This window comes from Elephas maximus, chromosome X, assembly GCF_024166365.1.
Source record: "Elephas maximus indicus isolate mEleMax1 chromosome X, mEleMax1 primary haplotype, whole genome shotgun sequence".
In the NCBI taxonomy this organism is placed as follows: Eukaryota; Metazoa; Chordata; class Mammalia; order Proboscidea; family Elephantidae; genus Elephas; species Elephas maximus.
In genome coordinates, this window is record NC_064846.1 from 45,787,697 (window position 1) to 45,799,677 (window position 11,981).

Consider the following 11,981-nt stretch of genomic DNA (forward strand, 5'->3'; position numbering starts at 1 on the left):
AACACCCTTTTGACTCAGTACTGAAGTCACTCCTGGGGTTCACCCTTCAGCCAAAGATTAGACAGGACCATAAAACAAATTGAGACTAAATGGGCACACCAGCTCAGGGGCAAGAAGGACAAGAAGGGACAAGAAATCTGGTAATGCGGAACCCAAGGTCGAGAAGGGAGAGTGTTGATACGTCATGGAGTTGGCAGCCAATGTCACAAAACAATGTGTGTATTAATTGCTTAATGAGAAACTAACTTGTTCTATAAATTTTCATCTAAAATACAATAAATAAGTAAATAAGAAAACCCTGTGGGGCAGTTCTGTTCTGTCACATGGGTTCACTATGAGTTGGAATCGACTAGATGGTAGTACCCGATGACAACTTTAGTATCTGGGTAATAGAAGACAGCTGGATCCTTGTATCTGCTTCTTCATTTAATGTTGCAATAGCCTGTGCAAAACTGCAGTGTGTATTCGTGAGAGGATGAGAATAAAAAAGACTGTATTACGAAAACTGCTTTGACCTCGAAGACCCTCTAAGAGATTTTAAAATACCATAAAGAAGGACAGAACTTGAAAAGTGAATTTTGTTTGCCTTGTTTTATACTGAGTCTTAAAAGAAGCTATGAAATATGTTAAAATGTTTACAATGTTCCCTCAGTTTAGATGGTCTTGCTGTCTTTATTTATTAATTAATGCCTATACCTACAATATGAAAGGTCACTCTTTACCTTCTGTGTAATCTGCCTAGATAGCAGAAATTACGTGGTTTACAAGAACAATTTTCTATGATTTAAATTGATTTGATTATTTTTTTTGGTCAAGTTAAAAAAAAAAACATAGAGCAAATGCTTTTCACTTATGAAATAGCTAACATTTTACAATAATGTTACCTTCTGTGTGTGTGTGTGCTTTTATTTATTTATTTTTTAATTGTGAATGATACTTTAGTCATTTTTGTTTACAATTGAAACTCTGGGAATTCAAAACTAACATCTTTCCCGGTGAGCTTCATATACACACCAGAAAGTTTCAACCTTGTGTTGTACATTGTTCTGCTGAGCTTTATCCAAATGAACCTTTATAAGCCTGTTGCCATCCAGTTTTACACAGATGCTGTTGCCCACAATTTCACCTGGGAAGATCAAGTCATCAAGGATTGCACTGTGCAGGGTTGTCAGAGTATGGCTCCTGGAACACTTTTGCTTATATTTTGTACAGGTTTTTCAAGTTGGTTTAGGCAGAATTTTCTGAGCAAAGAAGACACATGCTTTCCACTGAGCTTTTTCTCCAGTTCACTAGTTTGGACTTGGATTTTCTGGAAAAATTTCAGTTGAGGAACAGAAAAAAAGATTAAAGAGCTTTCCAACCACCATCAAGTTCAATTTCCTTGACTTCTGTTACATTCAGCTCTCTTAACTGAGCCTTGAGATCCAAGTTCACCTCCAGCTCAAGAAGAGCCTGAGATATGCCAGACTCAAATTCATCCAGCTTTTTGCCCTTAAAATCCTGGTCATGTAGTGGTTAAGTGCTACAGCTGCTAACCATAAGGGTCGGCAGTTCGAATCTACCAGGCACTCCTTAGTTCCACCCTGTCCTATAGGGGCGCTATGAGTCGGAATCGACTCCATGGCAATGGGTTTGGTTTTTTGGTTTTTCGCCGTTGGCTTTACAATCCTCTCACTTGAACTGAACTGGCGTTTTTCCAGTGAGGAAAGCTCTCTGCTCTCACTTTGACTCCAAAAGGTACTTTTCCCTATGTCGACAGAAAAGAGCAGACATAGAAGAGCCTGTATTTAGTTTTAAATGCCTTATTTTTACTTTGGTTAAATAGGTAAGGAGGTATTACGTCTCAGGCGCTCACGATCCTATCTTAATTAGTGCACAAGTCTCCTCTAACAACTTAGTTTCGTCCTCTCAAAATTGATTCCTAAATTTAGAATAAATAAAATAAAAACTTCAGGATATCTATTATACCTCAAACTAAAACTTTTATTCCTAAAACCACTGAGATTTCTCAGAAGGCCCCTGACAAATCACAAAGATTTGTTCTTTCACCTAAGGAAATGAGATGGCGGAAATAATTGGGTTTGTTTAATGTGTTATTATTGTAGAAGTTGCATAGGAAGAGTTGTCAGATCAGAAGAGACACCCAGCTTTCCCTAGGTTAAGTTTATTTTGGTAAAATTTTACTAATATAAATATTTCAGCATCTCTATGAGTTGGAATTGACTCGACTACAATGAGTTTGTGTTTTGTTTTGTTTTTTGGTTAGGTGGTACAAACTGTTAACACGCTCTGCTGCTAACCACTCAGGAGCACCTTGGAAGAGTGGCCTGGTAATCTACTTCTGAAAAATCAGCCATTGAAAACGCTATGAGCACAGTTCTTCTCTGGCACACTTGGGGCTGCCGTGACTCGGGATCAGCTTGACTGTAACTGATTTTACTGGTTATAAATATTTCAGAAATTATATGCTTTTTGGGAAGTCCCTGTTGATTTGTCAATGCCCTCCCTGTCAATAATATTATTTTACCCTCAGGGATAACCCTGATCAAAACTCTTATGAAATAGTTACATACTGTACTCCTTACTGAATTTTAATCCTCTCCTTTATGATAGCATAGGTTACAGTAATAAATTAGCCACACCTATTAAATCACTTAATGTTCTTGTTTTACTCTAAAGCTTGCCTGAAGGTTCTACTGTAAACTAAAGGCCAGAATTTGAGTCTTCAACAAAGAACAATCTCAAGGAAAAGGACTATACCAGATACCTCACACAATTGCCAGTTCAGAGAGTAGAATCGAGGTTTCTGACCAGATATTGCTTAGATAACTTTTAGACTGTACCAGTGGACTGAGTCAGGATTCTCAGGGCTCTTTTTAGTCCAATGAAAGACACAGGCTGTTATGGAATCAGATAACCCAGAAAGGTATGCTAGATAATGTCTAGCTTTCCATAAGATACCCAGTAATCTTTTTTCCCCCTTTTTAAATCTTTCACAGTTTTTTTTATTACGTATGAGACCCAGGTTTTCTGGCATGCATTTTAGAAGAAATATCATACATATTTGCCCAGGTAAAATAAACATGGAGCTATTGCTGAGAATCTAAAGGAAATATGGAAAATAAAGCAGCATTAATTATTCTTATGACCAGGGCTGTTTCATATTCATTTTTTTATTGTGGTGAAAATGTACACACTCATATTCATTTTATATAGCTAAGGATCTATTTTATTTCTAAACTCATTCAGAAGGAAGTTGTAAGGCATGCATGACATTTTAACTTATTCATACTCTTACATTTTTTTGCTTTTACTCTTGGTAGTTCCTCTGCCTCCTCGTCAATGTGGTTAAAAAGTCCTTCAAAATTCAGTAGGGCAACAATTTCCTCCAGGAAGTCTTCTCTGACCGTCCTAAGGTGTGCCCGTTATGTGCCTATAACATTCTTTGCCTACCTCTGTCATAACTATTGATGTCAAAATCACGTATATGTTTTCCTCCACCTCAAAACTGTAAAATCCTAAAAGATAGAGACTATCTCCAAATCTTCTCTGAATTCTCAGCATCTAGTACGGTTCATGACAACTAGTCAATATTCAGTAAATGTTTTTTGAACTAAACTCAACTCAGAGAATTAAATTATTAAGTATCATGCTAGGCCTTGTGGGGAATATGAATATTAATACAACATAGTTCCTATGCTTTTCCCAACGGTAGATTATTTTTTTTATTCACAGGCTGACCAATGGGTTGTGGACATTTATATTTAAGAAACTATGTGAACCACTCTTTCATTTTATGAACAGGAAACAGAGATTCAAGTAGATTGTGATTTTCCCAGGATTATACTGATAATAGCAGAGCTAAGGATTGAATTCGATATTTCTGATACCTGTCCAGTGCTCCTCTGCACTACGCTGATTCATCATTCTGTTGCAGGAAAAGGCTCCCCAGCTTGGGACCAAGTCCTGTTTAGGTTCTTGCTGTCTATTGACCAAGAATGACCAGGAGAGGCTCACAAGTTCCACATGAACAAAGGTTTATTAGTGACAGAGAAAAAAAGAAGAAAAAAAACAAAGTCTCATGAGGGAGGTATGGAGAGGGGCTTATGCCTATGCTAGCCTCCAGTCTCTCCCTGAATGGAAGTTTTCCTGTAGTTTATGAGGTTTTAGGCGAGAAGGATCTCATGTTTTATTCATTGCTTTCTGGGGAAAAAGGTGGGGCTTCTGAGAAATAAAGGGGTTAAGACATTAGGTGCTCGCACATCTGGAATCCAAGGTGGAGTCAGTTTGGACAATGTCACGTCACCGCTGCGCAGTCTCAGTGGCCACTTGACAAGACTTTAAGGTCGCACCCGTTATCACTGCGCATGCCCCGGGGATCGGCTGATTCTGTTCATCTTTGGAAAACAGCTTGTAGGGAAGACATGTGGAACTTCATGCGTCAGAGTCCAGGATGTGGGTTATCTTGCCACACCACCCCCTATGGTGGGGTCCTGAAAAACAACTTACAAGAGAGATATGCAGGACGCCATCCCCATAATGGGGTCCTGAAAAACAACTTGAGAAAGATATGTAAGACTTTGTGCATCACGGGCTGCATGTATCGGTTCTCTTACAACATCCCCTACAGGATAGAGTCCCAGATCAACGGGCCTGTTACTCCGGCCTTGAGGCTCTCCAGCCTTCTGTCCCTGTCTCACTTTGACAATGAACCTACAATGATGGCATCAGCATTATAATATAAAGCAATATATTTTTTAAAAAGTAATTTTTATTGTGCTTTAAGTGAAAGTTTACAAATCAAGTCAGTCTCTCACACAAAAACCCATATACACACCTTGCTACATACTCCCAATTACTCTCCCCCTAATGAGACAGCCGGCTCTCTCCCTCCGTTTTCTCTTTTCTTGTCCATTTCACCAGCTTCTAAGGCCCTCCACCCTCTCATCTCCCCTCCAGGCAGGAGATGCCAACATACTCTCAAGTGTCCACCTGATCCAAGAACCTCACTCCTCGCCAGCATCCCTCTCCAACTCATTGTCTAGTCTAATCCATGTCTGAAGAGTTGGCTTCGGGAATGGTTCCTGACCTGGGCCAACAGAAGGTCTGGGGGCCATGACCACCAGGGTCCTTCCAGTCTCAGTCAGACCATTAAGTCTGGTCTTTTTATGAGAATTTGGGTTCTACATCCCACTACTCTCCTGCTCCCTCAGGGGTTCTCTGTTGTGTTCCCTGTCAGGGCAGTCATCGGTTGTAGCCGGGCACCATTTAGTTCTTCTGGTCTCAGGATGATGTAGCTTCTGGTTCATGTGGCCCTTTCTGTCTCTTGGGCTTGTAATCGCCTTGTATCCTTGGTGTTCTTCATTCTCCTTTGATTCAGGTGGGTTGAGACCAATTGAAGCGTCTTAGATGGCTGCTTGCTAGCGTTTAAGACCCCAGATGCCACTCTCCAAAGTGGGATGCAGAATGTTTTCTTAATAGATTTTATTATGCCAATTGACTTAGATGTCCCCTGAAACCATGGTCCCCAGACCCCTGCCCCTGCTACACTGGCCTTCGATGGATTCAGTTTATTCAAGAAACTTCTTTGTAAAGCAATATAATTTTAAAAAATGATAAACCAGAATGTTTCTTCTTAATCTTCTAAACAGAGCACACTTTTGGAATCCTTTAGGTGCCTACTGTTGTGTTCAGTTTTATTTCTTTAATTTTTCTATCATTATCACAGACTTTTTCTAAATAATTTATTTTTGTTTTTGAGAATATGCATAGAAGAGCATACAACAATTCAACAGTTTCTATATGTACAATTCAGTGACATTGATTACATTCTTTGAGTTGTACAACCATTCTTACCCTCCTTTTACTAGTTGTTCCTCCCCATTATCATAACTCACTGTCCCCTAAGTTTCCTATCTAATCTTTCGAATTGCTGTTGTGAATTTGATCCCGTATACACAGTTCTTAAAAGAGCACAACACTCAAGGCAGACACTTTTTACTAGTTAAGCTAAACTATTGTTCAGTTTTAAGAAGACTTCAGGTGATATGTTTAAGGTTTAAGGTTGAAAGATTATATCAGGGCAATAGTTTTGGGGGTTCATCTAGTCTCCATGTCTCCAGAAAATCTGGATTTCATGAGACTTTAAAATTCTGTTTTGCATTTTTCCTGCTTTTAATCAGCATTCTTCCATAGAATCGTTGATCAAAATGTTCAGTAATGATAGGCAGGCACCGTCCAGTTCTTTTGGTCTCCTGGCAAGGGAGGCAGTTGTTCATGGAGGCAATTAGCCACACATTCCATTTCCTCCTCCTGTTCCTAACTGTCCTTCTTTCTCTTTTGCTCCTGGTGAATAGAGATCAACTGTTGTACATTGGATGTCCTCTTGCAAGATTTAAACACCTCAGGCACTACACAATAAACTAAGGGGTAGAACAGAAGCACTAAACATGGTACTAGGCCAATTAACTGGGATGTCCCATCAAGCCATGACCCTAAACCTCCAAACCAAAGAACCAAATCCCGTAAGGTTTTTGGTTGTACATAAGCAGCCTCAGCAGTTACTCTTTTTTTTTTGTCATTTTGAATATATCTATTACACTTTTTTGTGTGCTTTAGGTGAAAGCATACAGCTCAAGTTAGTTTCTCATACAAAAACGCACACACACATTGTTATAGGACCCTTGGTGCTCTCCCTGTAATGTGACAGCACACTCCTCCTTTCCACTCTGTATTTCCTGTATCCGTTCAACCAGCTCCTGGCCCCCTCTGCCTTCTCATCTTGCCTCCAGACATGACCTGACCTGCCCGTCTAGTCTCTTGTATCTACCTGAACTAAGAAGCACACTCTTTATGAGTATCATTTTATGTCTTATAGTCCAGTCTAATATTTGTCTGAAGAGCTGGCTTTGGGAATGTTTTTAGTTTTGGGCTAACAGAGAGTTCGGGGGCCATGCCTTCTCGGGTCCTTCCAGTCTCAGTCAAACCATTAAGTCTGGTCTTTACTAGAATTTGAGTTCTGCACCCCACTTTTCTCCTGCACTGCCAGGGCCTCTCTATTGTGTTCCCTGTGAGGGAGGTCGTTGGTGGTAGTTGGGTACCATCTAGTTTTTCTGGTTCAGGCTGATGCAGTCTCTGGTTTATGTGGCTCCTTTTGTCTCTTGGGCTAATATTTTCCTTGTGTCTTTGGTGTTCTTCATTCTTTTTTGCTCCAGGTGGGTTGGGACCAACTGATGCATCTAAGATGGCTGCTCGCCAGCTTTTAAGACTGCAGACGCTACTCACCAAAGTGGGATGCAGAACATTTTCTCAATAAAGTTTGTTATGCCAATTGACCTAGATGTTCCCTGAAACCATGGTCCCCAGACCCCTGCCCCTGCTACACTGTCCCTCAAAGTGTTTGGTTGTATTTGGTAAACTTCTTAGCTTTTGATTTAGTCCAGTGGTATCACACAACTTTTGCCAATTCAACTTTTTATAGGTGAATAACTTACTGACAGCAATTATATTAATTGACTGTGCAACCCTACACTTAGTCAATGTGATTTTTCCATAACCATAAACTAAAACTCAGTACTCCATAAGCAGTGACCCCTCCTTGCCCCCTCCCTCCCACCTTTGGTAACCACTTTGGTCTCTATATATTTGCCAATTCTTGTCTTTTTATAGAAGTGAGATAATACACTATTTATTCTTTTACTTATTTATTTCACTCAGAATAGCTCCATCCATATTGTAGCATATACCAAAACTTCATTTCTCTTACTGGTTGAGTAGTATTCCATTGTATGTGTGTGTACCACATTTTCCTTATCCATTCATCTGTTGATGGGCATATAGATTATTTCCATCTTTTGGCTATAGTAAATAGTGCTGCAATGAACACTGGTGTACAAGTATCTGTTTGGGTCTCTGCATTAAAGTCTTTTGGGTATATACCTAGGATTGGAATTGCTGGGTTTTATGGTAGTTCTATTTTTAGTTTTTTGAGGAACTGCCACACTGTTTTCCAAGTGGCCATACCATTTTGCATTCCCACCAACAATCAATAAGGGTTCCAATTTCTCCACATCCTCACCAACATTTGTTGTTTTCTTTTTTTTTTAATTATTTATCTTAGTTATCCTGTTAAACCTGTTGCTGTCCAGTCAATTCTGACTCATAGCGACCCTATAGGACAGAGTAGAACTGCCCCTTAGAGGTTCCAAGGAGCAGCTGGTGGATTTGAACTGCTGACCTTTTGGTTAATAGCCAAGCTCTTAACTACTGTGCCACCAGGGCTCCTTCCTAGTGGGCATGAAATGGTATCTCATTGTGGTTATGATTTACATCTCTGATAGCTAATCACATTGAGCATCTTTTCATGTGTTTGGAGGCCATTTGAATGTCCTCTTTGGAGAAATGTCTATTCAAATCCTTTGACCATTTTATGATTGGGTTATTTGTCTTTTTGTAGTTTAGTGTCTAAGTTTTATATACAGTTTAGTTATTAGATTCTTATTGGATACATGATTTCCAAATATATTCTCCAAGTTGGTAGCTTGTCTTTCCACTTTTTTTGTAAAGTCTTTTGATAAACAGAAGTTTTTAATTTTTATGAGTTCCCATTTATTTATTTCGTCTTTTACTATTTGTACTTTTGTTATATTAATCTCTTGTTAAAAGCTAGGTCCAACAACATTGCCCCTGCATTTTTTTCTAAGAATTTTATGGTTTTAGTTTTCACATTTAGATCTTTAATTCATTTTGAATTTGTTTTTGTGTCTTGTGTGAGGCAAGAATCCTGTTTCTTTTTTTCCATGCATCACAGCTTTTTATATGTATTTTTTATTATATAGTGAATGTCTTATATCAAAGTGGAGAAGTTGCATCTTATAAAACATTTGTTTTTAATCTCTGCTTTGTGGATACTTTGTGTTCTTGAAAAGTTGTAAAAAGCTGTCCCTCCCTTTTATTCCTCCATCCAAGATATTATTAATGGTAATTCTTACTTTTAGGGACACCGAAATAATTTTTTCCTGTCTGCTCAAATCCTGCATCAAAAAAAATACTACAGTAGAGTCAATTTTGGGGGTGCCATAAAGAAAAAGGTTTAATTTATTGGTTGATTTTTTTTTATTTCAATGATGTTTTAAATGTTCAGTATAGGTTGCCTAGTTTCTTCAAGATCCCAGGGAGTAAAATGAAAGTCTTCATTAACCTAAGGGTGCAAGGGAGATAATAAAATAAAGATTTAAAAAGCTACAAAAAATATGAAGAAAAATAAAGAACATATGAAAGAGCAGAAACAATGAGTTAAAATAAATCAGATCAAAATGTTAGACTTTGGTTAAGAAAATCAACTGTACGAGTACAGAATTGGGGCTTTAATGGACTTTAATGAATTAGAGTTGGTTGGAACCCTGGTGGTGCAGTGGTTAAGAGCTCAGCTGCTAATCCAGAGGTCTGCAAATTCAAATCCAGCTGCACTTTGGAAACCCTATGGGGCAGTTCTGCTCTGTCCAGTAGGGTCGCTGTGAGTTGGATTCCATGGGTTTGGCTTTTTGTGGTACCGCTGTTTAGGTCCTCAGAGGCAGGAAAAGAAACAGATTTTTATAGAATACTCCTAATGTGCCAGGCGCTGTGGTAGATGCATTACATCTCTGATCTCATTTCATTTAAAAAAAAAAAACTTATCTTTTAAGATTTTCACAAATCCTGTCTATACATGAAGTTGCTGTTTACAGAAAACTACACTACAAATCATACTGAAGCTACAATGTTACTGAAAGAATTAAAGTAAGCCTTTCTGATTTTTACTTCATTTTCTTTCCCAGGACACATAGACAAAGATTGGAAACCATAAAATGCTTTCATTAAGTACAAACCATTTGCGTATGTAATAAGTCACTTCAATCAAACATTTAATTCTGTTACAGGCAGTACAAGGCTAAGTTGTGCATCTCATTACCAAGTATTTTGGGAAAAGGGAAAAGACATTTACATGAACCTGATTGTATGCCTCCTGGATGGATCAGTGATGTTGTTACTTCAACTCCTTTTGTGTAAAATTATCATAATCAGTTAAATTACAAATGATAAAATGTTTCATTAAAGGTGACTAGACTGATTAAAGAAACCCTGGTGGCGTAGTGCTTAAGAGCTACGACGGGTAACCAAAAGGTCAGCAGTTCGAATGCATCCAGTGCTCCTTGGAAACCGTATGGAGCAGTTCTACTCTGCCTATAGGGTAGTCAGAATCGACGCCATGGCAACTTTTTTTTAAAATACCAATTAAAACATATTTCCAGCCATTGCTCTGAAGATAGTGTATAATAGAGGGATAGTGCTTAGATGAGACTAAAGGTATTATGACTTAAAAGCTTTTCAAGAATTCAAATTTTCGCCTTTTGGTCTCTGCAGCGGCGGCACAAGCAGCGGCGCCCACCCTCCCGGCCCTCGTGCATCCCCGCTGGCTCTCTGCCCGCTCCGCAGCACGCTCCGCCATCATGACGGAACAGGCCATCTCCCTCGCCAAGGTCTTACTGGTGAGCGGCATCACAGCCGCCATCTCCAAGACTACCATGGCCCCAATCGAGCGGGTCAAGCTGTTGCTGCAGGTGCAGCACACCAGCAAGCAGATGGCGGCAGACAAGCCGTACAAGGACATCGTGGACTGCACCATGTGCATCCCCAAGGAGGAAGGTGTGCTGTCCTTCCGGCGGGGCAACCTGGCCAACGTCATCCGCTACTTCCTCATCCAGGCCCTCAACTTCACCTTCAAGGACAAGTACAAGCAGGTCTTCTCGGGCAGTGTGGACAAGCACACGCCGTTCTAGCGGTACTTTGCTGGCAAACTGGCCTCTGGAGCGGTGGCCGGCGCCGCCTCCCTCTGCTTAGTCTACCCGCTGGATTTTGCCAGAACACGCCTGGCAGCCGACATCAACAAGTCCAGCACCGAACGGGAATTCAAGGGCCCGGGAAACTGTTCGGTGAAGGTCACCAAGTCGGACGGCATCCGTGGCCAGTAAAGGGCTTCAACGTGTCCATGTAGAGAGGATTATCATCTACCAGGCAGCCTACTTCGGCGTCTACGACATGGCCAAAGGCATGCTCCCCGACCCCAAGGACACACACATCTTGGTCAGCTGGATGATCACCCAGACCGTGACAGCCGTGGCCGGCGTCGTCTCCTACCCCTTCAACACTGTGCGGTGACGCACGATAATGCAGTCGGGGCGCAAAAGAGCCAACATCATGTACACTGGGACCATGTACTGCTGACGGAAGATCTTCAAGGACGAGGGCTACAAGGCCTTCTTCACGGGCTGGTCCAACGTGCTGAGGGGCATGTGCGGGGCATTCGTACTGGTCCTCTACAAGGAGCTCAAAAAGGTCATCTAGCTGGCGCCGCTGCCTGGACATAAGAGGGGCCAGAGAACCACGTAGAACCCACACCCAGCCAATACGGACCACTTACCTTCGGGAAACTCCCCTTGTCCCTGTCTAGTCTAGATCACATCCTTAGAGAGCTAGGGAATGTGCCATAAGGGACTCAATGTAACCACGTCTGACCATTGGCACCACTGATTCACGTATTATCTTGGGGTAGGGGGATCATGACCAATATCGTGGGTCCACAGTGGGGTACCCGAAGACCCCAAATCCAGACTAGCCTGTCACCCTTCTTCCCCTGTCATGTCGAGCATTTATTTACAGAATCATGTCTCCCATATATACGTCAGCACTAGCTCCTCTTTTACACAGCTGGAACCCTGCGATGACGTTTTACGCTGGGCATTCTACTGCAGTGCAATAAAAACAGGACTCTATTAAAAAAAATTCAAGTTTTCAATAAGCTTTGAATTGTACTACCTTCAGTTCTCCTTATCTAATTTTTGCTTACAGCAAACACTACAGATTATAACATTGTTCATAACTGTCAGATATATCATTTAAAAACAAATGCATTAAAAAAGTATTCGTTAAGCACTTACTATGTG

The 11,981-nt window shown here is 40.6% G+C and overlaps 2 pseudogenes; one reads left to right on the top strand and one right to left on the bottom strand.

The window, feature by feature from the left end:
• Positions 1 to 952: 952 nt before the first annotated feature.
• On the bottom strand, positions 953 to 10,486 carry LOC126068687 (40S ribosomal protein S7-like; annotated as a pseudogene).
• A 1-nt stretch (position 10,487) lies between these two features.
• LOC126069380 (ADP/ATP translocase 3-like) lies at positions 10,488 to 11,382 on the top strand (annotated as a pseudogene).
• The last annotated feature ends 599 nt before the right edge of the window (positions 11,383 to 11,981 follow it).